We start from the raw sequence: 26,994 nt of genomic DNA on the forward strand, positions 1-26,994 counted from the left end.
TTCCTTTGGTTCTGAGATATGGATTGAAATATTTAGAGATGAAATTGTATGATGGCTGAATTTGCTTCAGAATAATTCATTCTGTGGGGGTAGGGGTAGGAAAGAAAAAGTATATGGGAGCCTGAGGGGTATAAATATGCTCACAAGATAACTACTGAAGAGGAATGATGAATATATGAATATTTTTTCTCTGTGGTTTTGTTCCTGATATTGCAGATAACTCCTGTTGACTAGAGGTTATCCTATAGTCTTCTTAGATTTCCCCCTTCACAGACATTCACATCCAGTCTATCAGCAGATCCTGGGAAATTCACATCTAGAGTATCTCTTAGGGTACTGGTTGGTGGCACATCCAGTAGAATATACACATTACCATGTGCAAGAATCCAGGTTCAAGCCCTTGGTCTCCATATTCAGGGTAAAACTTCATGATTGGTGAAGCAGTGTTTCTCCCTCAATATGTTCCCCTTCCCTCTTAATTTCTGTCACTATCAAAAGAAGGAGGGGAAAAAAGGAGGGGGAGGGTAATGGTCACCATGAGTGATGGATTCCTCACACAGGTAGGAAGTCACAGTGATAACTCTGATGGCTATAAAAAAGACAGTGTGTCTCCTCTCAGGCAGAAGTTGAAAAACAAGATCAGAAACGAAAACACAAGTAGAACCTGAAATGTAATTGGCATATCGCACCAAAGTAAAAGACTCTGGGGTGGGAGTGGGTGGGTGGGGAGAATACAGACCATGAAGGATGATAAATGACATAGTGGGGGTTGTATTGTTAAATGGGAAACTGGGGAATGTTATGCATGTGCAAACTATTGTATTTACTGTTGAATGTAAAACATTAATTCCCCAATAAAGAAATAAAAAAGTTTAAAAAAAAAGACAGTGTGTCTCTTAAACCTTCATTACTACATCTTCTTGGCTATCACTCTACTCTCAGTGACCAGCTTCTCACCAGACATCCTGCTATATTCTTGTCATAAGACACAAGGAAATGGAAAGAGTAATTACATGTTTGGGGCGGGGGGTGGGGAGTCCTCAGATATAGTGACCACAGTAGGACTTCAAAGGACGAGAAGTTTATGAGACAAGATGAGATGAGGGCTTTCCATGCCATGGGGGACAGTACTACAAAGTGTGCACTATGTGGACGGTAAGGTGATATGGATACTGATCCTGTGACTGCAGTTAAGAAGCAGAGAGATCTCAATTCATATCAAATATTATTTCATCCACCGATTGCAACCTAATCAACACAATGGGTGCCATCTCAGCATGCTTCACTTCAGACTATGTCCAGAGACTTCAGGTGTGGAATGACAACCCTTCAGCTTCATTACTCGGGTGAGACCGTTCCTTTCATAGTATTCTCTAATTCCATTCCAGGTGGTTCACTTCCTAACAAGTCCCAAAACCAGGTCCCCTGAGGTAGAGCATTATGTTCACACGTATCCATACACTAGGGCAAAATATATCCCTGAAAGCAAAAGTACACAATAGTCTGTACTATTCCAGCCTTGTTGGTATGCTTCTAAATTCTGCTTCTAAGACCCCTTCTGTTTCATTGGTTTAATCCCCCCTGCTTAACACTGTATTCTATTTACATAATGACTGTTAACTAAGCACCGCCCTGCCTCCAGGGCATTGGTTTAATCCTCACTGTTTTGCATGCTTTTTCCTTCTCTCCACCCCCTATCCCACATACATCCTCTTCGGCCTGACTCTTCTGTCTCAGGATATATAAGGCCAAGAGTGTGATTAGAGATAACTTAGATTGTGCTGCGTTCCACATGAATAAAGACTGAACTGCGTACATCGGAGAAGCAATTACAGAAGCCAGACCTTCCACCTTCTGCATCCCACAATGACCTTGGGTCCATACTCCCAGAGGGATAAAGAATAAGAAAGCTATCAAGGAAGGGGATGGGATACGGAGATCTGGTGGTGGGAATTGTGTGGAGTTGTACCCCTCCTATCCTACGGTTTGTTAATGTCTCCTTTTTAAAATAAACAAATAAATAAATAAAAATTTTTAAAAAGAGGGGTGGGAAAGAAGAAGCAGAGAGATGTAGTGCTCAAGAGAAAAACAAGATATGCCATGTTATGTTTTGCAGTTAACCCAAAAGGGACAGCCAGCCACTGAGGGATTTCTGATAGGAAGTAATGTAAGATTTTCATGGATAGGACTAGTGAAATAGCTCACTTGGAGAATGCTCTGTTTTGCCATGTGGGTAGCCCAGGTTTGAGCCTAGATTGAAAGAAGCTTTGGTGCTGGGGTCTCTTTCACTCTTGTTCTCTCTTTGATCTTACTGTCTCTCAAAAAAAATAACAAATACAGACTTAAAAAATACTTACATGTTCAAGGATGGACACTGAGAGTAATACAGAGAAGGATGGAATAGGGTGCTTGAATACAGAAGTGAGAGGCCAGTTAAGAGGTGATGTGACCCCCAGGTGAGATTACAGTGAGTGGTCACATTAGGAAGGTGGCAATGAAATGGGCAAAAGATGTGTAGGGACACATCTCCGTGGGGCTGTGTGACTAGGTGGAAGTGGAATAAGTGAGCAAGAAATCTTTGTACTTCATGGGAAGTAGAACCGTTGAATTAGAGTCAAACATTCAGAAAGAGAGTTGGGACATTAGGGAAGGGTATAGTGGGTTTAACTATCATTCATGTTGGTTTTGAATTGCTATTATAAGTACTGCACATGAGGGCTGGTGAGATATCCAGGCTGGATATTTGAAGCAGGCTGAGTAATGAGAGACACATGACCAAAACTTACTTGTATACACAGCATGTAGTCAAAAGAAAAATATTAAAAGAAATTGATTTTAGCAGATTTCATAGCAAAATAGCCACCACACAGGAAAAGCAATTTTGATAGTAAATGTGGATGTCCCTGAATGACTTTTAGAAGTAAATAGCTCTGTTTTTCAACAACTGTTCTACTTTCTACCCTCCTTCCTTATTCAGTTCATTCTTTCTTTTCCCTCCCTCCTGCCTTCTTCCCCATTTTTTTCTTTAATACGTGTGTGTGTGTGTGTGTGTGTGTGTGTAAAAATGGCCCTGGTACTTGGCTTCACTGTGTTTAATAGTCTAGCAAAGAAAATTTATAATAAGCAGATGCTTGGGCTGGGTAGACAGTACAATGGTTGTGCAAAAAAGACTCATGACTGAGGCACCAAAGGCCACAGGTTCAGTCTTTAGCACCACCATATGCCAGAATTGAGCAATAATCTGGTAGCAGAGTAGAGCAGAGCAGAGCAGAGCAGAACAGAGCATAGTGCAAGCAAATTCTCACATGAATAATTTTATTTGCCAACTGTGGTAATCCTAAGGAGAGGTGCATGGGAAAGAAATCCACTTATAAGGGGGCTGTAGTGAAGGCTCCCTGATGACTAGGAGTCTCTCCTAAGTGAAAGGGAAATAACTATTCTTCACACTCACGCTCACACTCACACTCATATTCACACTCACACACACTGAGCAGTAACCATACTCATTTCAAAGACATATCCTTCTAACACAGAATCCACACTGCTCTCAGTTAACAAATGCTCTTAGCATTTGATGTTTACAAATGCCAAGAACCATAATGGGAATGTAATATGTTCATTAGCAATAGAATGCTTTATGCAAAATTAAAAAAAAAGAATAATGAGGCAAATCCCTACTTGGGCAGGCAAGTGGCTAATCAGAAACATAAAATTAGCACTTGAGCTAAGGGCTGGAAGAAGCCCAGGACCTCCTTGCTAGTGGCTGCCACATGGCACTGCCTCCACTGGCAGTTTTGCAAATGGCTCTTGTTCTCATCAACCAAGACACAGCATTGTGTGTGCTCTCTGAGTCAGGCTCAGAACCAGACATAGTCTGAGTCTTAAAAGAATAGTAGGGAAAACACAATTTTTAAAAATTTATTTAGAAAATATAAAATATCAACAAGACCATAAGATAGGAAGTGTACAATTCCACACAGTTCCAATTACCAGAGTTCCATTTCCCATTCCCTGCATTGGAAGCTTTCCTATTCTTTATCCCTCTGGGAGCATGGAACCAGGATCATTATGGACTGCAAAAGGTGGATAGTCTGGCTTCTGCAATTGCTTCTCCACTGAGCTGAACATGAGCATTAGCAGGTTGATCCATACTACCAGCTTGTCCCTATCTTTCCCTGGTGGAGTAGGGCTCTGGAGAGGTGGGGTTCTAGGACACGTTGGTGAGGTAATCTTCCCAGAGAAGTCAGGCTGACTAAATCAAAAACAAATCAACGGGACTATATCAAATTGAAAAGCTTATGCACATCAAAAGAAACCATCACCAAAACAAAGAGACCCCTCACAAAATGGGAGAAGATCTTTATATTCCATACATCAGACAAGAGGCTAACAACCAAAATATAGAAAGAGCTCACCAAACTTAGCAACAGAAAGGAAATGGCCCTATCCAAAAGTGGACAAAGGATCTGAACAGAATATTCACTACAGAAGAGATACAAAAGACCAACAAACATATGAAAAAATGTTCCAGGTCATTGGTTGTCTTAGTACTGCAAATAAAGACAACAGTGAGATACTGTCTCACCCCAGGAAGAAAACATGACTTGAGGACCCTATCCTCAACAACCCATGATCACATAGCTTGTAACAGTGTGGTTAGAAAAATCTTCTTCCATTATATGTTAAACACTCTTAGGTTGCAAAGAAAAAGATAGTGAAGAGGAGTGAAATGGACCCACATAAAGGTAATTTTATCTCTGTATATTTCTCTATCACTTGCATTTTTTACCTGTTTGTTTTGCCACCAGGGTTATTAGTAAGGCTCAGTGCATGCATGACTCCACTGTTCAGATAGCCTTTTTTTCCTTTACTCTACACAGAAGGTGAAAGACAGAGAGTGAGATAGAGGCAGAGGGAGAAGAAGAGACAAAGCAATATTGCTCCACTTCACCTGAAGCTTTCCTCAGTTAATAAACTCCTGGGCTGGAAGATAGCATAATGGTTATACAAATAACCTTCCATACTTGAAGCTTTGAGGGCCCAGCAGCACTCTAATCTGGTGGCCTGGTGCTTGAACCCAGGTCTTTGTGCATTATAATATGTACACTCTACTGGGTGAGCTAACACTCTACTGGGTGGCCTCCTCACTGAATGTTTTATAATAATCATTTTATCATTTATGGTTTAAAAAATATTCTTCTTGTACCCACACTTCACAGTATATCTCAATTCCCCCTAGTTGAAGTTTGGAGGAGGATAATAAACTGGTCTCTGTAGTCTGTGATGGGGTTCATAATTAATTAGTTAATTAATTAATTAATTTCTTCACTAGACTTACTGCTGGATCTTGGTGCCTGCATGATGAATCCACCACTCATAGTGGCCATTTCTCCTCCCCCTTTTATTTATTTTTATTTGATAAGACATAGAGAAATTGTAAAGAAGGGAGAAACAGAGACGGAAAGAGACACCTACAGCACTGCTTCACCACTTGGGAAGCTACCCTCCTGTAGCTGGGGACTTGAAATGGGGTCCTGGTGAATGGAAATGTATGTGATCAACTGGGTCGCTGGCCCTTGGGATCCATAATAACATTGAAGACAAAGGTGAAGCATTCCTGGAGTGTACCTTTCCAGAGTAAATAGTCAACAACTAGCAATTTTAGCATAATTTACCCTATATTTAGAAAGAATTAGGGGCTGCCTTACATGAATCCTAAGGAGAGGCTTATAAGTGCTGGTAATGGCAATTCTCACACCTGTTTTCCTTAGAAGACTAGATATTAGTGAGGGGGGAGGCTGAGATGAGCAGCAGGAATTTGCCTGTGTGAAGACCATAGTGGAGAGGCTGTCTGTGTAATCTGTGTGATGGTGTAGAAGGAGAGATCCTCTACAATGTATGTGTGTGTGTGTGTGTGTGAGAGAGAGAGAGAGAGAGAGAGAGAGAGAGAGAGGGAGTGTCACACACACACCTCTCTCTCCGAAGCCTATAGAGGGACAAGGTGGACTGGTTGGCATTTGCTAACCTTTCAGGGTGCTGACCTATTGAACTATACAATGGAGCATTCTAAATAGCAAGCAACAGGATGTGGGTGCATGAGTGTGTGTGCATGCCTGCATTCATGTTCTCCTTAAACTTGATGCAGATAAGGACACTTTAATATCATTGATCTTATAGACTGGGAGGCTGAAAATGTAAAGTGACATTCCCAAAGGAGATAGTCAATGAAACAAAGAGGAAAAAAATATTGGGGGTGTATTGATTAAGACTCACATGCTGTCTATCTTTAATTTATTCTCCCACACCCATGCAGGCCCTCTTCCTACATCCTCTGTGTTCTCAGGTGAACAGTCCTTGTGGCTACAGCAGTTTCTTAGAGAGCCACGGAGTCCATTATCAGTTTGAATGACAGACAGATGGTGGCAGAATCTTCACCCAATCATGGCAGCAAGTTGGTTCCCTATAGAGATAGTGTGTTGCTTATGCTGCTGGGGAATCCCCAAATCTGTCTCTGTTGAGCTCCCAGGAGTACATAGGCAAATCATAGCCCATCAGCAGGAGCCCGAAGGAACCAGGGTTATTTTCACCACTTGAAATCAAGGACTCAACCTGATACAAATATCAAGCCAAGAGGGTCAAGTGGTAAAGAGCATATTACAGTGCTCAAGGACCTGGGTTCAAGCCCCTGGTCCTCACATGCAGGGCAAAAGCTTCATGAGTGGTGAAGCAGTGCTGCAGGTGTCTCTCCCTCTCCTTTCCCACTCAATTTGACCCTATCCAAAATGAATATGGGTTAGTAAAATGAAATATCTTTTATAAAATCAAGGCAATGGTGAACCAGCCAGGCAGTGGTTCACTCAGTTGAGTGCACAGGTTACAATGTGCTAGGAGTTGGGTTCAAGCACCCACTTCCCACCTGTAGGGGAGGATGTTTCATGAAGCTGGTCTGCAGGTGTCTAACTTTCTCCTTATTTCTTTCTCTCCTTTCAATAGCTCTCTGTCATGTATATTTATGAAAAATGACCTCACTGAAAGTGATGAATTAATAGTGCAGGCATTGAGATCCAATGGAAAAAAAAATCAAACTAAATCTTTCTAACCCAAAGATTCTGGCAATCCTAAAATATTCATCTTATTAAAGTTAAAAATAAATCCATGTTTGAGCACCTACTCTGCTTCAATTACCATGCTAGGTGTGACAAAGTTAATTAAGATTGACATGTAAATAGCTATAATCAACATGATAGCCCCTATGTTGTAGTGACAGACTTTGGTGTACAGATGCAGAAGTGATTAATTCTGCCTGGGAGGGTCTTAGAAAGTTTCAGAAAGTCAGTGAACTTGCTGGGTGAAAGAGTTTAAGTAAGGAATGAGGGTGTGAAATTGTCTGGTGTGTCCAGAGCATGAAGGAAGGTGAGCTCTCTGGGGGCCTAAAGCAGAACAGAAGCAAGGGCTGCTGGAAAGGAGGAAAAGAGTCAAGGTTCAGCTGCAAACTCTTTGAAGTGTATTCTCTAGGTCAGCCACAGAAGCCTGTACCTGGACAGAAGTCTATACCTGGGCTCTCTGTGATGGGCTGAAGAGGAAGAAGAAAAGTCAAAGAAGCCTATTCATTTTACCTAATGAAAGTGAGAAGGGAACTAGGGGCTTGAGAAATATTCCAAGTGTTCAAATGAGATGGTTTTTGTGTTGGGTGTGAAGGGTCAGGAAGATTCCAACATGGTCTTAAAGTTCCAACCTGAAGGGTTGAGTGGGGGGTCAACATTTCTTTTTATTTAATTTTTAATTTATAAAAAGGGAATATTGACAAAACTATAGGATAAGAGGGATACAACTTCACACAATTTCTACCACCAGACCTCCGTATCCAATCCTCTCCCCTGATAGCTTTCCTATTCCTTTTTTTTAATATTTTATTTATTTATTTTCCTTTTGTTGTCCTTTTGTATTGTTGTTGTAGTTATTGTTGTTGTCTTTGTTGTTGGATAGGAAAGAGAGAAATGAAGAGAGGAGAGGAAAACAGAGAGGGAGAGAGAAAGACAGACACCTGCAGACTTGCCTCACTGCCTGTGAAGCAACTCCCCTGTAGGTGGGGAGCCGGGGGCTTGAACCAGGATCGTTATGCCAGTCCTTGCACTGTGCACCATGAGTGCTTAATCCACTGCACTACCTCCTGACTCCCAGCTTTTCTATTCTCTAACCCTCTGGGAATATGGACCCAAGATCATTGTGGAATGCAGAAGGTTGAAGGTCTGGCTTCTGTAATTGCTTCCCCACTGAACATGGGCGTTGACAGGTCGATCCATACTCCCAGCCTGACTCTCTCCCTAGTGGGGAAGGGCTCTGGGGAAGCAGAGTTCTAGAACATATTGGTAGGGTTGTCTGTCCAGGGAAGTCTGGTCACCATCTTGCTAGCATCTGGAACCTGAGTGGTGAAGTAAGAGCTGCAGGTGTCTCTCTGTTTCTCTCCCTCTCTATCTCCCCCTCAAATAAATAATTTTTTTAAAAAAAATTCTTTAGAAGGACTAGAAACAAGCTCTATATATTCACTCCACATGGATCTTCTCACCTTCGAGTATAAACCTGACCTGGATTCACTCTCTAACTCACTTCCAGATCCACACTAGTCTTTGGAAGATCTTTAAACCAAAGAACGAACACTCTTCTTGGCACATCTGTAGTTGACTTTCTCTGTTCAGTTTAAACTTTTTTTCTCTGTTCTATCCCTGACCCTAAATTCTCTTGCCAAGCTCAATTTTAAGAGCTGACATTGGCAAGCTATAACTTCCCAATACATCCCTTTCATGTAAACTTATGAAACTCAAGAACAAGTTTGATTCTGCCCTCCTGCAGGGCTAAACTTCATTCCCGATAGCAATTTTCCTTTGCTGTGAATAGTAAAGTTTTCCTATTTGGCTTTTTTTTTTTTTTAAGAAGCATGTGGACCTGGTTCTAATGACATCTTTCAACTCGGGTTCCTAAAAAGCACTACCACTGAACACTTGGTTTAAGGAAGCACTTATATTTTACCAGTGAATGACTTCCATTGATCAGATTCTCAGCCAGCATAAAAAGCTAAGGCCATACAATAAGTACTAGTCCACAATGGTACTCAGTTCTGAAAGAAGAAAATGATGATGGAGCTTTAGAGATGTTGTCTGGCAATCAAATACAGGGACAGTTTGTTATTTCACAACTGGGAAAGCAGGTTGACATTGTCCTTTATTCACTGTTGCTCCCTCTTGGAGAATCAACTATACGATGATAGGATTTTTCTATTAGCTGATGGGTTCTTTCAAGGCAGAATCAGGTTCAAATACATATCTGATTTCCCATTATCTGGCAAATTAAAGATTTAAAAAAACTTTTAAATTTTGTGGGGAGCAGGTAGTGGCACACCCAGTAGGCTGTGCATGCTACGGTGTGCAAAGACCTGGCTTCAAGCTCCCAGTCTCCACCTGCAGAGGGGATGCTTCACTATTGGTGAAACAGGACTGTAGAAGTCTCTCTTTCTTGCCCTATTTCCCTTTCACTCTTGGTTTATCTCTGTCTCTACCCAAAATAAATAAATAAATAAATAAATAAATAAATAAATATTAAAATAATTAACCAGGGCTATTTCAGGGGCTTGATACCTGCATAACAATTCTACCACTCCCAGCAACCCCCCTTTTTTATTTTTCTTTCTTTTTTTTAAATTTCTCTTTTTTATGGTAGAAATGGAGGGTGAGATTAGATGTTCAGCTTCACCGGGGTGAGGAGAGGGAGGGGACAGGACACAGTCCTTTGGTGGTGGGAATGGTGTTGATGTACACTCCAATTAAATTATAGTCTCATAAATCACTAATTAATGTGAAAGGGGAAAATTGATTGAATGTCTCAAACTTTTTAATGTACAGACCATAGGCTAAGTATATGTTCCTTCAGTCTAAGCACTTAAGAGTTCAAATTGGTAATCAGATTGAATTTTAACAGTGGGCTCAAATTGTTAATACATTTCTACTAATGACTTGTTCTTTGAAATGTTGACTCTTCTAAAAGCTTAGACCAGGGAGAACAGAAGAAACTGGTGGCGTTACTTTATAAGATATAGCTATATATAAATAACATCAAAGGACATAAATTATGATGAGGTCATGTATGATACAGCAAATCCTAACAATGGGATGTTCAAAGTTAACTCAATTGCCAAATAATTTGATTATAGCAATAACTATCTATTGCATTCTTTAACCCTAAGACAGAAGGAACCTCCCACTTCCTCTATAAAGCCCATTATTTCCCCCAGTCCTGGAACCTCTGGGGTGAAGCTCACTTTCCTGTAAGCTTCTCTCAATTCGTACCAACTGATATTGCATCCGCTGATCCCAAACCTATTCAATGCAATGAGTACCACCTCAGCATGCTTCACTTCGGAATGTGTCCAGAAACATCAGACATGGAATGTCAACCCTTCAGCCTCATTACTTGGGTGAGGCATTTCCTTTCTCATAGGACTCCTTAATTCCATTTTGGGTGCTTCACTTCCTAACAAAGTCCCAAAAACCTAGCTAAAGACCAGGTCCCATGAGATAGGGCATATGTACACATGTATGCATAAATTAGGGGAAAATATATACCTGAAAGCAAAAGTGCTCAGTAGTTTTAAGTGAGTAAATAAATGAAGCAAGCAAGTAGAAAGACCTAAAAAGACACCATAAAGTACCTAATGAAATAGTTTCTACTTAGACTTAGATACCCTCCTCACCTACTTCCTATTACACTTCCCTCAGCCACTCCAAAGCAAACCTTATCAAAGAAAGGACTACAAAAGCTGAATAAGGGCAAGAGACTGGCATACTTTAATGATGACTCTTTTTAAAATTTCTTTATTGGGGGATTAATGTTTTACATTTGACAGTAAATACAATAGTTTGTACATGCATAATATTTCTCAGTTTTTCACATAATACAACCCCCACTAGGTCCTCTGTCATCCTTTTTGGACCTCTACACTCCCCCCTACTCACCCCAGAGTCTTTTACTTTAGTGCAATACACCTAATGACGACTCTTTAGTCAGTATCAGGCCACCCCATCAGCTGGAGCCCTAATTGGGAAGTCCTGGGATTCTCACACAGACATGATGGGCCTAGAACTCTAACAGATCCCTCTCTCCACTGTCACTGGTCATCTCCATCAGGAACAGCATAATGGACCCCTTTGTGTGTGCCCCCATTGGTCCTTGCCCTCAATGTGGATCAATAATGGTAGAGAATGTTCCATCCTCCAAAGGGAGGTTGGATAATATACTCTATCTACTACCTAAAGAAGATGAGTTCCGAAATTGGTGCAACTTGGAATGTTCCTACTCATGACCACGGAATGAAAGTTCAGACCTATAGGGAGGCAGAGGTAACACAGGCTCCTATGCTGAATATGGGCCCCAGATCCAATCAATGGGGTTTACAGTCAACAATATTTACACACTTTTCTCATATTTGGGAGCTATTCTCTTCCCTGATCCAGCTTTCTAGCCCTTCTTTCAGCTATGATATCATCTCCCCAGACAATAACTTGGGTCCACCTGTATATCAGATGTCAGACTCAGGCAAAAACTAGTAAAGTCATGGGCACTTTGGAATATACCTAAAATAGACATACTAGCTATTTCCAAAACAGAGACCCCAAATCTTCATCTGCAGTATTCTTGGATTTACGTTCATGATTACTCAACAATTTTTTGGCTTCATATGTTAACTTTTTTTCAGATACCAGGTTCCAGACACTACCATGATGCCAACTGGACTTCTCTGGGCAGACGACCCCACTAATGTGTCCTGGAGCCCCACTTCCCTAGAGCCCTGCCCCATTAGAGAGAGAGATGGGCTGGGAGTATGGATCAACCTGTCAATGCCCATGTTCAATTGGGGAAGCAATTGCAGAAGCCAGACCTTCCAGCTTCTGGACAACATAATGACCCTGGGTCCATGCACACAGAGGATTAAAGAATAGGAAAGCTATCAGGGGAGGGGATGGGCTATGGAGTTCTGGTGGTGGGAATTATGTGTAATTGTACCCCTCTTATTCTATGGTCTTATCAGTGTATTCATTTTATAAATAAAAATATAGAAAAAAGAAGTATAGCAGAAGGGTGAGGGAAAGGTAAAGACATCTGTAGCACTGCTTCATCACTAGTGAAGTTTCCCCTCACTCATGTGGGACCAGGGGATTGAACCCAGGTCCTTGCATATGGCAATGTGCACTCTGCTGGATGAGGCTGCACCCAGCCCTGGCAAATGAATTTTATATAGTTGGAGTCAAACAAAAGTCTAGCTGGATTACTCAATAAGATATACATATTGCCATGACATGACAGTGATCCACTCAGCTACACTGACTGAACAAGTATAATTGCTTTTGCCATTATCAGAACTAGAGGCAGAGTTGGTGGTTTTTACCAGGTAATATCAAAATTCTAAATAAATGAAGAAACTAGCCTCAGAGATAGGCAATACAGGCATTAATCCCATAGTGTCTTGGAGATTTTTTTTTGAAGTCATAAATAACCAGGCTACATAAGCAATAAATTATGAAGGCTGAGCATGTGAGTAAGTTTAATACTTTCATAAATTTTATGGTAAAGTTAATCTGACACATATTTAATGACATGCATAATCACTGTTATGCAGCATTGTAATCAAAGATTTATAGACAGCCCATATCAATAACTGTAAGGTTCTTTACTTGTATAAAACATTTTTCTCTCAGTTGTCAAGTCTCTGGACCTGCCATCATCATCAATAGTGACAGGTTTCTCAGATGATGCAAATAATGGAATCTTCAATGCAAACATATAGATGTCCTTACTGAAGACAGTCTCAATCAGGTATGGCTCTTGGAAACACTGGAAAGAGAAGCATATGGGTGCATTACCCATAGCACTTGAACTATTTCCATCTATTCCAGTGACTCAAAACTTTAATATCTGAGTCTCTTTTGGAAGATTTTTTTTCTTAGATGAAAGAAATTCTGACTCAACAGATCACATTGGCATAGAAAGAAATGAGCACCACCCCCAGATGTTCTCACTAATGAACTAAAGATAATTGGTGGATAAAGTCTTCACCCCTAGCTCTACCTCTTAGGTGGAAGGGGTGGGAATGCTGAGGTATGCATTCTATCCTGACTACCAATGGGAACAGTGCTATGCACCCTTTGACAAACTTCTTCCCCTTATCTCACAGATTCACCTTCCCATTCAAATACTGGCACTTGAATTTTTGCCTCCAGGTTGGCCTCTGGAAGAACTGAAAGTCAAAAACCATGTCAGTGATAAGGCAGAAAGTCTGAGACTGCCTCATTCATTCCCTGTCACCTTGCTGCTTTACACACACACACACACACACACACACACACACACACACACCTAGCTTCACATTCTAGACCTTGAGGTAACAGTAGGGCTGTACTATTAGCTTGTGTTGATCCTAAGTAGAACGCAGTCACCATGCTATGAGCCCCTGGAACATGAAAGAACATGGAGTCACTGGGAGGAGAGAGAATACTCCCTCACCCCTGACTAGTTGATAGAGGGCAGGAAGCAAGAGTCCATCTGGTTCAAAAAGGGGCAAGAGGAATAAGCACAGTTTGAGAGCTTTATTGCTCAGAAAAAGCTATTATAGCTACAATCCAAGTATCTCTGGTGGCCCTGATGTCTTGATCAAATCCCAGTTCATTCTTCTCTGGGAGGGACTCAGAAGCATCCAGAGAATTTCTTTATGCCATTGAGAGAAAATGACCTAGGTACAAGCAGCCTTGACCAAGTCATGACAGCATATTTATGCTAAAGTTTAAATGATTCACAGTTCTTTTCTATTTTTATGATGGAGAAGTGTTTAAGTAGTAGGGCACCAAAGTAAAAACCCTGGGCTGAGGGTGAGGGTGGATGTTCAGCTTCATGGGGTGGGGGAGGGGAAAAGGGAAGGGATGGGACACAGTCTTTTAGTGGTGGGAATAGTGTTTATTACACTCCTATTAATTTGTAGTCATAAAAATCACTAAGTAATATGAGAGGGGAAAAACTGATTGAATGTCCCAAACTTTTTAAAGCACAGACTGAGTCTTTTTAATACATAGGCTGAGTCTTTGATATGTTGACTCTCTTAAAAGCTTAGTCCAGAGAGAACAGAAGCAACCGGTGGTTGTATATAGAGCTATATACAAATAATGTCATAAAATATGGTGATGGTGTATATTATGCAGCAAATACTAACAAAGGGATTTTTCCAAAGTTAACCCAACTGCCAAACAGTGCAATTATAGCAATAACTATCTATTGTCTTCTTAAACCCTAAGACAGCAGAAACCTCCCTCTTCCTCTATAGAGCCTATATTTTCCCCAGTCCTGGAACCTCTGGGGTGGGGCTCACTTTCCTGCATGCATCTCTCAATTCAGACCAAATGATATTGCATCTGCCAATCCCAACCTAATAAATGCAATGAGTACCATCTCAGCATGCTTCACTTCAAACTGTATCCAGAGACCTCAGGCATGGAATGACAACCCTTCACCCTCATTACTCGGATGAGACCTTTCCTTTCATGGTATTCTCTAATTCCATTCCAGGAGGTTCACTTCCTAACAAAGTCCCAAAAACCTAGATATAGACCAGATAGGTCATATAAGATAGAACATATGTTCACATGTATCCATAAGTTAGGGCAAAATATATCCCTGAAAGCAAAAAGGCACAATAGTCTATAGTGAGTCATATCAAGTTCATAATGAAATAGCATCCACTTAGACTTAGATACCCTCCTTACCTACTTCCTATTACAGTTCTCTCACTCACTCCAAAGCTAACCTTAGCAAAGCAAGGACTGCAAAAGCTGAATAAGGGCAAGAGACTGGCATACTATAACAATGACTCTTTAGTCACTATCAGGCCATTCCATCAGCTGGGGCACTAATCGGGGAGTCCTGAGATTCCCAAACAGACACGATGGGCCTAGACCTGGAATAAATCCCACTCTCCATTGTTACCGGTCATTTCTATCAGGAACAACAAAATAGACCCCTTTGTGGGCCCCTATAGGACCTTGCCCTCAATTTGGATCAACAATGGTAGAGAATGTTCCATCCTCCGAAGGGAGGATGGACAACATACTCTATGCTATACCTGAGGAAGATGGGTCGATATTGGGGCTACATGGAATGTTCCTACTTATGACCACAGAATGTGAACTCAGATCTAGAGGGATGCAGAGGTCACACAGGCTCCTAAGCTAATTATGGGCCCCAGATCACATCAAATCAATGGGGTTTACAGTCAACAATATTTATACACCTTAACAATATTTATACACCTTTAGCCAACAATATTTATACTCCTTTCCCATATTAGGGAGCTACTCTCTTGCCTGATCCAGCTTTCTGGTTCTTTTTCCAGGCATGATATCATCTTCCCAGACAATAACTTGGATCCACTGGCATATCAGATTTCAAGCAAAAAGAAAAAGGAAAAAAAAAACTAGTATAGCCATAGGCCCTTTGGAATATAACTAAAATATGCCTACTCGATATCTACAAAATGGAGGACCCCCCAACTCTTCCCCTGCACTATTCTAGCCCTTAGGTCCATGACTGTTCAACAATTTGTTTGGCTTTGTATGTTAACTCTCTTGTCAACCACCAGGTTCCAGATGCTAGCATGATGCCGACCAGACTTCCCTGGACAGGCAACCCCACCAATGTGTCCTGGAGCTCCTTGTCCCCAGAGCCCTTCCCCACTAGGGAAAGAGAAAGACAGGCTGGGAGTATGGATCAACCTGTCAATGCCCATGTTCAGCGTGGAAGCAATTACAGAAGCCAGACCTTCAACCTTCTGCATCCCACAATGACCTTGGGTCCATACTCCCAGAAGGTTAAAGAATAGGAAAGCTATCATGGGAGGGGATAGGATATAGATTTCTGGTAGTGGGAATTGTGCAAAGATGTACTCCTCTTATCCTATGGTTTTGTCAATGTTTCCTTTTAGCAAATAAAAAATTTAAAAAAAAGAACATAAAAGCTCTGGTGAGCTAAAAAGGGAAGAAGAGTAATGGTCAAATGGAAAGCAGTGAAAGTGGTAGGTAACTGTGACCAAGACAATACCTCTTAAATTCTTGGCCAGCTCTATCCATTATAGTTCTGAATATGGGGTGAGAAATGATATTTAAGTGAACAGGCAGTGGCACATCCAACTGAGTGCACATGTAACAATGTGAATGGACCTAGGATTAAACCACTGGTCCCCACCTGGAGTGAGGAAGCTATTTGAATGGTGAAGAAATGCTGCAGGTGTCTCACTTTTTCTCTCCTTCTCTGTCTTCCCTTTCCCTCTTGATATCTGTCTCTATCAAAAGATAAATATTTCACTTCTCTCAATCACTCTAAGTCTAAGCTTGTCAGATAAAGGGTTATAAAAGCTGGATAAAGGCAAGAGACTGGCACACTTTAATAATGGCTACCTTTTGGTCTCTACCAGGCCACCCCACCATCAGGGAATACTTGCATTCCCACATAGATAATATGTGCCTAGGCTTCTAACAGATCCCTCTTCCACCATCATGGGTCATCTCCATCAGGAACAACATAATAAACCCTCTTGTGGACCTCTACAAGACCTTGCCCTCAGTGTGGAACAACAATGGTAGAAACTGCCTCATTCTCTAAAGGAAGGTTGGGTCAACATACTCTGCCACTCAAGAAAGACTGGTCCTGAAATGAGTGCAGCCTAGAATATTCCTAGCTGTGACCATTGAATGCAAGCTCTGTCAGGGATGCAGAGGTGACACAGACCCCTGGGTAAATATGAATAGATATCAGCCTTAGGCAAGATCGACAGGGTTTACAGTTAATGGTATTTATAAACTTTTCCTGTATTTGGGAACTGTTCTCTGCCCTTATCCAGCTTTCTAGACCTATTCTCAACTCTGACACCAGTTTCCCAAACAATACTTTTTAGCCCACCTGCATGTTAGCTGTTGGGCTCAGGCAAAAATTAGTAAAGTCATGGGCCCCTTGGAATACACCTAAAATAGATGTCCTAGCTTATTTTCTTTATTAAACAGTTTGTCCTGCTTTATCTTACTGTTTTTCAGTCACCAAGTTTCAGATGCTACCACAATACCATCCTTACTTCCCTGGGCAGATAACCTCAGCAATGTGTCCTAGAACCTCCTTTCTCCAGAGCCCTGCCTCACTAGGGAAACAGGCTAGGGTATGGGTCAGCCTGCCATTGTCCATGTTCAGCAGAGAATCAATTACAGAAGCCAGATCTTCCTCCTTCTGCACCCCATAAAGAATTTTAGTCCATACTCCAGAAGGATGAAGAATAGGGAACCTTCTCATGGAGGGGAACTGTGTGAAATTATACCTCTCTTATCCTGAAGTCTTGTTAATCATTATTAAATTACTAATAAAAATTAAAAATAAATAAGTGAAGACATTTTTTGTATGGAGGATTTTATACCACCCCTATTACAGGGGTTGCCACTGAGATGTGTCACTGATGCAGGCAGAGAAGCATACAGTGTCAAATTCCAAGCTGAAGTCAGGTGTAGAGCACACTCTTACTAGAGCTAGAGGAAACTGGAGTCATGGTAGTATGTAGAGGGCCTGTAGAGGTCCACACCATGCAGAAAGTACTGTCCAGTGCCATTGCTAATGACTATGTTACTGCAGGTAAGTGGCCTCAGTTTTGCTTTCCATGAACTTGAAGTAGCATGACCCACCCTTCATATTTCCTAGAGTCATTAATGGGGTGCACGTAATGCAAATGTGCTGTGTAATAGATAAGGGTATGGCTGCTGGAGTCTGAAATCCTTGCTTAGCACATGCCAGCAGGGCTCTGGGCAATCCTTTTACCCCATTTCTGCAACAGTAAAGTGCTTAAAATCACAAGAGTATCCCAATAATCAATTGAAACAATGTAGGCAGAGAATTAAGCATGGCACATGATATTGACATACTCGATGCTAATAAAGTGTCAGCAATATGTAAAAAAGAAAAAGCAATATGCAAAATATAGGGTATGACATAGATGTTTAGGACAGCAAAAATGAACTCTGCTGCTCAAGTCCTTGGCCTCTTCGGAGGTCTAAAGTCAGAACATGTGGTGCGGAACTATATACCTTAATGCTACAGTCTTGTAACCCACTATAATTACCCATACAAAAAAATAATAAGTCAGAACATAAGAGGTTAATGATTTGGATTATGTGAACAGGTCTATGTTTCTCTTTGCTCTGGGTAGAGTGGGGTTTACTTTATTATTAAAACTTGTTTAATGGATGTTGAGCTGCCACAAGGCCTAATATTTAGTTGCAGTTTATTAGATTAAATATTTGCTTTGAATGATATTTGACTCATCAGGCTCCAGATTTTTCTGGTTGGTAAGGTCTCCTGTGTGTTTTGTAAAAAGACTAAAACTGGTATCCTGACTACAGAACAAGATGTGCCATTTTTCAAAGTATATTAAAGCTACAGGTCTCCGTCACATTGAGCCTGCTGGCACAGAATTCAAAGAGTAAACTAAACTTTATTTGTTGAAGAGACATTGAGCAGAAGAGATAGGACATTATTTTAGGTATTTTTCATTATAAAACCATGATGGTCTAAAGATGCTAAGATTGCTGTCATTCTCTCCCTTACCCATCAACTTCCAAGGTATTAAAGAAACCACAGTGGGGCTAGGTGGTGGTGCACCTGGTTAAGCACACACAACACAGTGTGCAAGGATACAACTCCAAGCCCCCAGTACCCACCTGCAGGGGAAAAACTTCACAATTGGTGAAGCAGTGCTGTATTGTTTCTCTGTTTCTCTCACTCACTATTTCCCCCTCCCCTCTCAATTTCTCTCTGTCTCTATCCAATAATAAACAAATAAAAGAAACCATGGTATATTTCTAATTTACAGAATTTAACAAAATAGCTGAGCCAATATAAACTATAAACTAAAATTTTATCAGAATTATCAGCTATACTAACTTTGATTAAACTGTTCTTACTTATGCTCTCTGCTGAGGCATATTCTTTCATACCAAAGCTCTATGAAAAAGAAGGCAAAGTGTATTTTGGAAAACAAAAACACTCCTTCAGGCAAATATTACATGATTAACTGTTTGAAAATTTACTAAGTCGATTAAGTTAAAAGTTTGGAAAACTGAGTGTTTCTACTCTAAAATGTGATCTTCGAGGGACATTTCTGTGTCCAGAAGAATGACTATATGACACTTTCAAAAGTTACTTAGTTCTAGGAAAATAGGTCACTAATATGTCTGCATTGCCATGTGTGAAACTCAGGTTTAGGCCTGGATATTATTGCCAGCTTGGAGGCAACTTCAGTGCTGTCATTTCTCTCCCTCTCCCTCTCCTCTTCCTGTCCTTACAGAAAGTTGGTTTGGAGTGATAAGGCCCAGTGATGACAAAGAAAAAAAAAGTTATTGGTTTGTATGTACAACATGAGAAATGGGCCTTTCTGTTTTGTTAAATGCATCTTGAAGGTGCTGAGGAGATAGTTCAGCTGGCAATATATGGGACTTGCAAGACTTGAGCTCCCACTTCCGTTGCCAGTACCAAATGTGCCAGAGTTATGCTCTGGCTCCTCTCCTTCTTATATGAAACTATCTCATATAAAGTTTTAAAATATCTCTATTAAAAATCTTCAGGGGGCTGGAGAGATAACATATGTTATATAAAAGACTTTTATATCTGAGGTTCTGAGTTCAATCCCAAGCACCACCATAAGCTAGAACTGAGAAGTGAATCTCTCATTAAAAATAAATCAAATAAAATATTAAAGTAAATAAAAAGCATCTAGGAAAAAACAAGCTTAGCATTTATAAGGAGGCATGCCTTCCCAGTGTGACACTGACATATCAAGCCAATCAATGTGCAGCTACAGAAAGAACACTGGCAGGTGGTGAACAGGGGTAATGGGATAGAGAACTAATGAGAAAGAAGCATGATGTTGATAAAATAATAGTTTAAAATATATGTGACTTGGGGGCCAAGTGGTGGTGCACCCAATTGAGCACGTTACTATGTGAAAGAACCATTTGTGAAGCTTCCCCCTGTAGGTGGTGAGGCAGTGTTATGCGTATCTTTCTCTCTCTTTGTCTCCCTCTTTCCTTTGACTTTCTCTCTGTCACTACCCCCCCCCCCAAAGTGACTCAAATCTTCAAAATGACAAATAAATATAAACAAATCACAAGTAAACCCACTAGGTCATTAAATCCTGTTAAATCCCTGCCAGTGACTCCCTTTATACAGTGTTAATTTACTTCTTGGTACATTGTTAGTATGTTTTAAAAAAGGAAATATCAGCAAACTATACATATCTAATTCTAGATACCACCATGAAACCTAGTGTAAAGTAAGCATTCGGAGGGCCTCAGTCTTACCTGGGCCACCAGTTTCCAGATGCTACCATGATGCCAACCACACATCCCTGGGCAGATGACACCACCAATGTGTCCTGGAGTTCAGCTTCCCCAGAGTGCTGACACACTAGGGAAAGGAGAGACATGCTAGGGGTATGGATCCACCCGCCAATGCCCATATTCAGTGGGGAAGCAATTGCAAAAGCCAGACCTTCCACTTTCTGCACCCCCTAGTGATCCTGGGTCCATACTCCCAGGGGGTTAAAGAATAGGAAAGCTATCAGTGGAGGGATGGGATACAGAGCTTTGGTGGTGGGAATTGTACCCCTCTTATCCTATGGTCTTGTCAGTGTTTCCATTTTATAAATAAATACATTAAAATAATAATAAAAAGTAAGCATTCTTCTGTAGCAAAAAAAAAAAAGGATGGTGTGAAAATTTGGAAAATTAATGCCTTACTACTCTATTGTGACCAAGTTTAAGGCTTATGGATTTTACCTTTGTCTAGTGAAAGGTTAAAACCTAAATATTAAAAAGTATTGCAGTATCTGTAACATATTTTCTCTCGTTCCAGAAAATGTCAAATGACAGTATTACTTAGGTAATTTCCTTAGTTTATTCCATTGCTTTCTTATTTTCTCTGTGTATCTTTGTAACAATGCTTCAAAGTGGAAATATAATTGTTGTCATGTGAACAGCTGTAAAATTTATTAAAAGGTGTGGAAAAGCATAATATGAATGCCAATAATTTGTTTCTGGCAGTAATACACATGTAACACCATTTAGAGACAACAGAGGGGAAAGGAGAAAAAAAAAGAAGAGTTTATTATCTTTAAGTAATTTCAAACTGAGCCTCTTTGCTTAATAGAGGATAGACATTTTTATACTTAAAGTTAATTAGAGCTAACCTCTAGCTAGAAATACATGATATCACTACCATTAGTTACAATAGGAATGCCTTCTGAGAGGGACAGTGTTACAAAATAAATCGCACAATATTTGAGAGCTGGGGAACAGAAAAATCATCTCACCTTTGCCAACTGAATGAACTCTGTCATAGCAGATTATCTCTATGCCACATGTAAAGATTTTAAATGGTAACTATGTCAAAATCTCACTGGAGGTGGATATGTATGTCTGTGAAGGGCATGCTGGTTTTTAAAAGAGATCACAGCCAGCAAAATGCAGGTTATTGTTTTGCATTGTCACTTCTCAAATATGAAATGCTTAGTTCTATCGAGTTCTATATACCTGTATCAACTCTGAGAGGCCTTTTCAGGGGTTAAAGGCTTCTGAGTAAGATGATTTTTTTCCTAGTGAGATTTAACTGAATTCTTTTCTTAAACATGTAATTCCAAGTCTACTCACACAAACACACAAAAAAATTAGGCTTGATTAAAGCAAAGCATATAATAAAGGTTATCCTAATTTTAAGATAATCTGTCAAACATTATTCATGAAAGATAACCGTTTAGAAAGACATGTATTTGTCTTGGGGAGAGATTATTTCTACCTCTAGTTATATTTATAGATGGTTTATTCATGAATGAAAATCATAGCCTAACTAGGTTTTCTTCCTTCCTTCCTTTTATCTTTCCTTCCTTCTTCCCTCCCTCCCTCCCCCTTCCTTCCTTCCTCCCTCCCTCCTTTCTTTCCTTTCTTTCTTCCTTCTTTCCTTCCTTCCTTCCATTCTTTCTTTCTTGCCACTAGAGATAATAATGGAGCTCAGTGTCAGTACTACAAATCCACCACTCCTGACAGCCATTCTCCTTCTTCTCATTCTTATTCTTTTTTCCCCTAATTTTTATTTGATAGAACAAAGAGAAGGTTGGGGAGATAGAGAGAGGGAGAGAAAGACACACACCTGCAGATCTGCTTTATGGCTCGTGAAGTGGACCCCCTGTAGGTGGGGGTGGGGGGCTTAAAACCCTTGACCCTGTGCACTTAACTGGGTCCACCACCACCTGGCCCCTAGCTGGTTTTTCTATGAGAAATCTCATGTATGGTTTCCAAGGTTAAGGAGAAGTGAAAAACAGTAATAGTACTGTTTATCACAGAAACTGAATACCACAGATACTGTGATATTCATAAAACTGCATGAAAATGGACTTACTGAAGTATAGGAGTAGGTAAACCAAAATCATAAAAAAAAAAAAAAGTCCGGTTCTCACCTACAGAGGGCAAGTTTCATAAGTGGTGAAGCAGTGCTGCCAGTGTCTCTCTCACCTCTTTCCCTATCTCCCCCATTCTCTCAATTTCTGTATCTATCTAAAATAAATAAAACATTTTTTTAAAGAAAGTAAAAAGGGGAGCTGGGCAGTAGTGCAGCAGGTTAAGCGCACATGGAGTGAAGCACAAGGACCGGCATTAGGATCCCAGTTCAAGGCCCCATCTCCCCACCTGCATGGGTGTCACTTCACAGGCGGTGAAGCAGGTCTGCAGGTTTCTATCTTTCTCTCCCCCTCTCTGTCTTCCCCTCCTCTCTCTACTTCTCTCTGTCCTATCTAATAACGATGACATCAATAACAATAAAAATCAAAGGCAACAAAAGGGAAAATAAATAAATAACAAAAAAATTTTTTAAAAACCCATATTCCTACCAAAGCCAATAACTGAAATGTTGAATTCAATTATATAGTTCAGTATAATAGTCCTTTTCTATAGTTTATAGAAAATTTTTTTTTCCTCCTCCAGGGTTATTGCTGGGCTCGGTGCCTGCACCATGAATCCACCGCTCCTGGAAGCCATTTTTTCCCCCTTTTGTTGCCCTTGTTGTAGCTTCGTTGTGGTTATTATTATTGCCCTTGTTGACACAATTCGTTGTTGGATAGGACAGAGAGAAATGGAGAGAGGAGGGGAACAGAGAAGGGGAGAGAAAGATAGACACCTGCAGACCTGCTTCACCGCCTGTGAAGCGACTCCCCTGCAGGTGGGGAGCCGGGGGCTCGAACCGGGATCGTTACGCCGGTCCCTGCGCTTTGCACCACATGCGCTTAACCCACTGCGCCACCGCCCGACCCCCAGTTTATAGAAATTTTATAACCTCTGTACACACTCTATAAATAAAATTTTACATTTTCCTATCTTCCCATTTAATATTTTAGGGGCCAATCATTTGGGAATTGTCTCAAACACATGTGGGGATATGTGTTAGCTGAACTAATTCAGTGGGAAATATGAAGAGGACACAGCTTTTCTTATTAAAAGCTTTTTTTATTAAATGGGAAGATATCATTGAATAGGAACAAATATTCTCATGTAGAATGAGTAGGGCTAAACAATCAAACTGATTCAATGCTCCACTTACCTTCTGATCTAACTGCAGCTTCATCTACAAACACAATTCTGCCAAGCAGAGGGGTGGAGGATTACTGTCTACATGCAAGAGGATCATTTCTTCAGACTACCAAAGTCTATCTATTTTCCATCTCCAAGCTTCAGGCCTAAAATGGATCTCTCTAAAGTAATGATAGAACTTTTGCCAAGTGACTAGGATATAAACACTATTTTGGTTGCACAGTGAGACATATGTTCTAAAGAAAAGTGGTTCAAAATAGGCAAGTGAGTTGCTTGGGAATAAATGAGAGCCTTTGTAAACAGCTTCGTCTTCAGAGCTTCAGTCTGTGCCTGTGTGCTAGCCCTTTGTCTCTTCCAAGGGTAATGGAAGCACACTGTTTTTGTGATTCCTTATACTAATGAACTGTTATAAATTTGTTTTTGATATTCCAGAGATCCTTAAGTTCAGTTTGTTGGTAGTGCTGAAGATGCATCCTGTTTCCTAGACTCAACTTTTGCAAGGTGTACTCTTAGCATTGTGGGCAATTTCCACTGGGGATTTTCTATTTAAAGAACTACTGTCCCAGCATAATACAAAAAACAAAACAAAAACACTTATGAAGATGCCAAACAGGAGAAGCTCTCAATTACATTTACTCAAGCACAATGTCAGAGCTTTCCTTCCTCTCTTAGGTCCCCAAAGGGAAATAGAGCAGTGTATTCATTTGTGAGGAAAGGCAAGAAGTTATTCACATCATCACAGGACTGGAAAAATTGAAACCCCTACAAAGAGGTATGAGGTCACATGCATTGATGCAAAGGAGGGGGGAAGGCAAAAGCAAAAAGCAACAACAAACAAACAAAAAACTAGCTTCCATCCATCCTATTGTTGACCTCAAACACAAATACTTCCCTTAGCTCCTTTTAAAATGGATTATCTTTTAAACAAAGAATATTTCAAGAACATATTACGTTTATTTTTAAAGCTTCATAGACTAAAACACAAACCACTTTCAGTTGACAAAATGTAGCAGTGAAACATGATTACCTTCACCTTTCTTTTATAGGCAGCCAGATTCACAGTCCTTGAAGTTGCTTAAATTAAAAAATGGAAATGAAAACATAAAATGTATAATGTTGACGGTTTTCCAATTATATCTCAAGATAAAAATGTTCTAAATGTCAAATGAAAAATAACCAACTCCTGAATTGTGAAGTATCCTTTAAGGATGATTTAGCAGAAAGAAAAAAAAAAAGAAAAGAAACCCAACAGTGGTTCTTATAATTATGTAGACCACTGAGATAAGGCTGGTTTGGTTTTAATATTACAGTGGTAAAATTCATAATTGGAAGAACATAGTTGCCACAAATCCAAATCTCTTCCTCCATTATCCTCTACAAAGGGCAGTTCTCTTTTCTTGTTTTTCTTTCTTTTTTTCAACTATTTTATAATGTTTATTACGTATAAAGTGGTAACTTTTCATAATATGAAAAGTTAGTATAATGCATTGTCAAAAAAACAAGCCTTTGACAAGATTCAACATCTTTTCATGATAAAGCATTTTTTAAAAAAATAGGCATTTATGGAAAACCCCTCAATATAATTAAATCTATGTAGATGTAGAGTAAAACTACAGCCAACATCAAGTTCAATAGCAAGGAAAACAAAACAAAAGCAAAATTAAGCCAGTGGGACTACATCAAGGTGAAGTTTTCATTTGTTTGTTTAATATTTACCCCATCAATCTAACTCAGGGCCCATATATATTCATATTTAGCACAGGAACCTGTGTAACCTCTGTTTTTTAATGAGAGAGAGAGAGAGAGAGAGAGAGAGAGAGAGCCAGAGCACCAGTATGGCACATGCAATGAGACTTTATGTTTTTGAGTCCAAGACTTTATCCACCGTTTCATCCCCCAGATCACTGATCATTATTTTTTAAATTTTCTTAGTGACTTAATACTGATTTTCAAAATTAAAAGTCAACAGGGGTATAATTCTGTACCATTTCCACCACCAGAGTTCCATGTCCCCATTCTCTCCATTGAAAGATCCAGTAGTTCTCCCAAGGTTGTAGGTATGGGTTGACTATGTTTTCTGAACTACCTACATATATATGCCCATTTTTATTTATGGCCCAGCCTTTTCTTCCTTTCTAAGTCACATCTACACCTTTTACTACTTCTAAATATCCTTCCTTTTTTCCTCTTCTCTCTCCAGGTTCTAATGGAGTTGGAGTTCAGAGCCCTCTAGTCATCACCCCTATCATATCTCCCCTATCTGGCAGTATGAACCAAAATTCTTTTGGGGGTGCAGAAGGTGGGAGTTCTGGTTTCTGTAGTTTTTTCCCTGCTGGACATGGGTGCTGGCAGCTCAATCCATATCCCCAGCCTGTTTCTTATCTTTCCCAAGTGGGTTGGAGCTCTGGAAAGGTGAGGTTCTAGGACTCATTGGTGAGGTCATCTGAAAAGGGCAGTTTTCTTCACTGATGTATCTATTATCCCCAGCCCCTGTCACATATTAGGTAGTCAGTGCACATTACTGGAATAAAGAAATCAACTTAGAAAAAGAATCATGATTTGTTTGTGAATGTGAATGTGATGTTAAGGAGGCACACACACAGTCTTTGTTCAAAAATTAGGAATGAGATTATTTACATTATTATTATCATTATTATTTACATTATTATCATTATTATTATCATTATCATTACTATTATTTAGCAGAGTACTCTGTCCAGCTCTGATTTATGGTGCTAGTTGGGGATTGAATTTAGGACCTTGGAGCCTCAGGCATGACAATCTTTTGTATAACCACTGTGCTATCTCCCTAACACAGAAATGAGGACATTATTGCCTGGACTTTTGTACATCAAGAAAAAAGAGCTACTGATAAGGATCCAGATGAGTACCTCACTGATGTTAAGATGAGCCGGGACCAGAGCATGGTGCAGTGGGCATTCACTTAGAGCTCTAATCCTGGCACTTGAGGAGGTAAATGGCAGGTGCCAGGTTCTGGCTAACCACCTGACATATCTGATTCCAAAAGCAGGGAAATTAAACTCAGAGTTATACAGCTTACCAAAAAGGCTTCTTGTCTACCAAGCACAGGCATGGAATCTAGGCCTGGCGTTTAATTTCAGAGTCTACATCACAGAAACTGCTACATGTACTGTCTCTGAGAGACCCCAGTCTCCTTGTGCCTCTGTATTGATAGCACAGACACCTGACTAAGTAAAATCAATAGTCTACATTTTAGGCTCAAGACACTGCAGGCTAAAGTTCTGGTTATTACTTGCCCAAAAAGGCCACCAAA

General features: G+C 40.2%; 1 protein-coding gene across 1 annotated transcript in view; it reads right to left on the minus strand.

Annotated features, from left to right (window-relative positions):
• C2H16orf78 (chromosome 2 C16orf78 homolog) overlaps positions 1-26,994 on the minus strand; it is a 164,132-nt gene that overhangs the window by 126,184 nt on the left and 10,954 nt on the right. The gene's annotated exons all lie outside the window — the stretch shown is intronic.

This window comes from Erinaceus europaeus, chromosome 2 (assembly GCF_950295315.1).
Source record: "Erinaceus europaeus chromosome 2, mEriEur2.1, whole genome shotgun sequence".
NCBI classification, from domain to species: domain Eukaryota; kingdom Metazoa; phylum Chordata; class Mammalia; order Eulipotyphla; family Erinaceidae; genus Erinaceus; species Erinaceus europaeus.